Source organism: Arachis ipaensis, chromosome B09 (genome assembly GCF_000816755.2).
Source record: "Arachis ipaensis cultivar K30076 chromosome B09, Araip1.1, whole genome shotgun sequence".
Classification (NCBI taxonomy): Eukaryota; Viridiplantae; Streptophyta; class Magnoliopsida; order Fabales; family Fabaceae; genus Arachis; species Arachis ipaensis.
The window spans coordinates 3,050,369-3,055,459 of record NC_029793.2 but is presented as its reverse complement, the minus strand read 5'-3'; the positions used below and the strand labels follow the sequence as shown (position 1 = coordinate 3,055,459).

The 5,091-nt window shown below is 31.2% G+C and overlaps 2 long non-coding RNA genes across 2 annotated transcripts; both read left to right on the top strand.

The window, feature by feature from the left end:
- Positions 511-1,950, top strand: LOC110266526. The gene is made up of 2 exons (XR_002353937.1): positions 511-1,220; positions 1,308-1,950. It is a non-coding gene; the product is annotated as an uncharacterized LOC110266526 (long non-coding RNA).
- On the top strand, positions 3,057-3,783 carry LOC107617388. Its single transcript, XR_001614937.2, has 2 exons — positions 3,057-3,197; positions 3,358-3,783. It is a non-coding gene; the product is annotated as an uncharacterized LOC107617388 (long non-coding RNA).

Sequence of the window (5,091 nt, the reverse complement as noted above, 5' to 3'; positions counted from 1 at the left end):
CATGTTAATTATTTTCACAATTATAATAGTGCATTATAAATTTTATAATAGGTTAGATTTTCTATGTCTTTTGTTAATTCTCTCCATTTTAGATTAAGTTTCACTTTGAGAGTTCTCTCTCTATAAGAGATTTGTCTTTATTTAGAAAACAAATTAAATTTTAACTTTAAAATTAGGCCAATATATATTTTGATGATAGGCTAATTTGATTTAGTAATTTTAGACAATAAATTAATTTGTGGGTTAATTTCTAATTGCAAGAATTTTCAATCTTAATAAAAACTGACTTTAGTTTTAAAATTAAGCAAAAAGCATATGTATGGATGATGGATTGAATGATTGATCATTATGATCTTATAATTTTGAACTGTGTTACAATTTTTTATTATAATAGTCAATAAATAATTATTAAAAAATATTTAAAGAACAAAAAATAATAAAACATTCATAACATACATAACTAAAAAACATTTGAAAGTAAAAAAAATTAGGATAAAAAACTAGTAACGGGTGGCTGGTGGGATATTATTGGCCAAGGATGGTAGTAGTTGATTGGCAATAGTGGATGAAATGATAGTATTAAAACAAAAAAATAAATAAATAATAAAAGAATAATTTTTAAAAAAATTATGATTAAATAAGTGATGAAATTTTTTTGTGAAGGTTCGCGATGTTGATGGTGGTAGTGCTAGTGGTTTGAACTTTGTATCGGATGACCTTCCACTCGCATTATGATCGTTGCACTGTGCTAGTTTAATGCAAGACATGGATGTTGAGGATGAGAAATCCGATGAAGAGTATATTGTTGATGGCCACAAAAGTGGTTCTTCTGACGATGACAACGACAATGAGTTTATACCTAAGACTCCTATTGGTGGATCAATTCGATTTTTGCTTGCTCCGCATCAAATTCCAGAGTTATCATCTGTACCTAGTCACTACTATACATTGAATTTGGATGCGATCCACGAGGAAATTTCGTATTTGAATATGGGAACCGATGATTAGAACACCGACAATGGTGTGGAGTTTTGTGTTGGTCACAGATTCAGGAGCAGAGAGGTAGTGTTGCAAGGCCTGAAGAATTACTGCATTCGGAGAAGTGTCGAGTATCGAGTAGTCGAGTCGGATCGGTTAACATACCACGTACGTTGCCGGCAATTTATGGAAAGTTGTTCTTGAAGTCTCTATGTCGTCCTCTGACAGAATATGGGATATTGGTGAGTGTTATTGTATTTTAATTCGTTGTCTTCTTCGTCGTTCTTATTTTGGTTAGATTTTAATTTGACTATATTTCAAATGGTTAGGAAGGTGTGTAAATTTGGTGGACCACACAAGTGTCTGGCCCCTACCATGTCACAAGATCACCAACAGTTGGACAGCAACCTCATATGCAGAATCATCCTGCCACTCATACAGTCTAGTCCATCAATGATTATTCCTGTTCTATAGAGTACAGTGAGACAGAGCTATCACTTTAAGCTGTCGTACAGAAAAATTTGGGTGGAAAACAAAAGGCACTTGCACAAATATACGATGATTGGGAGGAGTCATACAACAAGGTACCAGGGTTGCTCTAAGCATTGCAGACTTGTCTCCCTGGAACGGTATGTGACATCAGTGCGGTGACGTATTATCATGGCCACTTGATGGTGAGCGATTGTGGTCAGTTCGACAAGGTGTTCTGGTCATACCCTTTATGCATTGAAGCTTTCAAGCATTGTAAGTTATTCGTTTATGTAGATAGCACGCACTTGTATGACAAATATAGTGGAGTGTTGCTAATTACAATTGCACAGGATAGTAACAGTAATAACCCACAGAGGATATTTAGCAATTGCATAATTTGTGTTGCATTTCATATGTACTAGTAGCGTACTATTCATTTGAGGTTACATTATGTATCGTTGTTATTTTGTTTTATTTAGCAATCAAACTGCCTATGTTTTATGTTCTATTACGATAATTTGCATACATAACCTTAATTAAGGCATGGATAGTAACTAAAAAACAAGATACATAAAACAAAGACAAAAATAAAAGAGTACATCATCATTATAATGTAAAATTTTGGTACAAAATATTGTACTTTGGAGTAATACAGGATAAATTACTAACTAATCTAACAACATGTACTGTCGATTATGGATGCTGGTCCCTAGGATAATGAAGGTGATGTCCAGTGCCACAGGGGGAGAGACTGGGTTTGGCGAGGTGGTCTGCAGCCTCGCGAGTCCTGAGGAGCCAGTGGTGGTAGAAGGGTCACTGCATGTAACAGTGGCAGAGGAGGCTGTAGATCAGTCGGTTGTATCTGGAAGTGTGGTGGCGGTGGTGGATACTGAGGTGGGGGAGGTAACCAATGTGAAGTAGTCATCAGTTGGTCGTAGTAAACGGAAGGAGGTGTAGTATACTAAGACCCCCAGCCAGAAATTTGGTCCATAGGAGGAGTTGGCACCCGAGAACATCTGAGGCACCCAAACCGAAGTAGTCACTGGTGGGGCAGAGAAAAGTACACCATAGGCGAAACTGCTCTGCAATCTACTGCATCGTCTGCTGGTCAGCCGTCCGAACCTGAAATACCTCGTCAAACTATTTCACCCACCATGGATTTCTTTTGATGGTTGGACAAGACACCCAAGTCCACCCAATCAGGTAAAACCATGAATAAGATAAATCACTTAATAAAAATTCGTAAATACCCTCAAATTAACGTATATTCATAATTAAAATATTTATTTAAAAAAATCCAAAAATCAAGATTCATATTTCATTGAATTCTTTAAACTATTATTAGATATATCATGTGTCACTTCTAAAGAGATTAAATAAAATATTTATTTTCAAATATTAATAAAGTTATTTATACAGTAATCATAAGTTCTAACTAAAATATTTTATATTAATCTATCTTTTTAATTTATCGTATTTGTGTTTGAATATTTTAATCAATACTTAAGATATAAAACTTTACCAATAAAAGATTAATATTTTATATGTCTATTTCTCATTAATTTGTAAAAATATTTTGTCATAAGGTATAAACATATTACTTTATGATGATACTACGAATCTTCGCTTATATATATATATATATATATACACCCTGCACGCATCTACATAAAAGATATTGAAATTAGTAGACTAAATGGCAAAATTAAGCATGGCAAACCTTTTTTCACTTTTCCTTTTGGTTTCAGGTTTGTTCACATATCTAATATCTTGATTCATATCTCATGCATGTTAATATGTTCTTGTCTTAGCTTTATTAAAAAAAAAATGGTAACATTTACATGAAAATGTGTTATTTATAAGACTAATTGATGAATTGTACTGTGTTTGCGGTGTTGTATGTGTTAGTGATGAGAAGCGAAGTGGGTGTGGGTGAAAAAGTCTTTGAATGTGGGCGTAAGTTTTGGGACACGGATAACTGCGGAGGTGAAATTTGCCGGGACCTTTGTGTGAAGAACCATGGGATTTCTGAACCATGGGCAGTTGTATGGGCAGAGTGCCAGGGATCTCGCAGTTGTTTTTGCCAATATTATTGCTTTCTAACCGGGGAGAAAATATAGTAATAATGATGGTAGTAATTAGACGGAAATTCAGTTGTTTTTATATGAAGTTAATAGGAAAGAATTGTTAAATAATTTGACAGATTTAACTAGATTTTTATTTATCAATTTTCGACTATTTACTTTACATAAAACAACTGCATGTGAATTTCTACCTAATAATAATAATAAGAAGAAAAAAAATTCTAAACGATTCCTGATAATTACTTCAAAATACAACGAGGTCTTTGATAAAAAAAATATTCAACTCGACTCTTGGATTTTATTTTTATGAGACTGATTAATCTCTGTGGTGTTATTCTTTCTTGAAATATTAGAAGGATTGGAATAGATATTGTGTGCTATTATCACTCTTTAAGTAATTTTCTGCTCAAACTAAAGACTATATAATACATATATTATTGAAGGTAAATTTAGCTATCAAACATTTAAGAAAACTAAAATACTCACCATACGAAGATATGGTATAACTTGAAAAAAAAAATTAAGATATTGATAACTAGAATATGTATGTGGCGGAATTAGACTAAATTTTGGGAGGAGCAAAAAATTAATTTTGTAATATGAAAAAAGATTAAACTAAATATTTTAAAGGACTAAATTATTATTGTTATGATTAATTCATCTGAAATACCATAAACGACTCCTATTATTTCTCATCAATTACAAATTCTTCTTAAATGTTTTGAAAATAAATATGATTCAACAACAATAATAAAAGCAATACATGCATGCATTTCAATGTTAATAAGACTGAAGGTAGAAGTGAAAGTGAAATATGGTAAGCTTATATAAATAATAACAAATATATTTAAAATGAAAGTTTAAAAAAAAATAAAAAGAAAAAGAATGAAGACTCACAGAAAGAAAGAGAGAGAAAAGAAGAAAGATGCGTGGTGGTGTCAAAATTTGTTAATATGACACGTTAAGTAATATTATAATACACTTTTAAGAGTTTTAATTGACTATTAATATAATAAATTTATGAAATTAGATTAAATTAAAACCTAATTGAAAGAAAAAATCGAAGTATTGAAATCCTTCAATTTGAGATTGATTTGATCTAATTTTCTAAATCAATCATGTTAATATTCAATTAAGATTATTAGGTGTATGTTGTGATGTTACTTAACATTAACCACATCAATAAATTTTGGCTCTGTTAGTAGTAAAAGTGATAGAAAGACAAACATGATTAACTTAAAATTTTTAAAGGATAAATTTGATTAAAAATAATTTTTAATGACCAATTTAAAAAATAAATAATTATTAATTTATTTCTTTAAGTATTAAAATATTAATTTAATTCACAAAGACACTTCTATAAAGCACAATTATAAATAAGAGTTGGCGGATATGCTGTTGGTAACGTAGCGAACCGATATATATATTATGAGAGATTGGAAGCTGCCCCCTACTACCTACGTACATGTTAACTTTTCATAGCAACCGATTAGTACTACTGTACTAGTACTTTGGTTAATTAATTTACTCACCAAATTTTATTGTTTTAATTGTTATA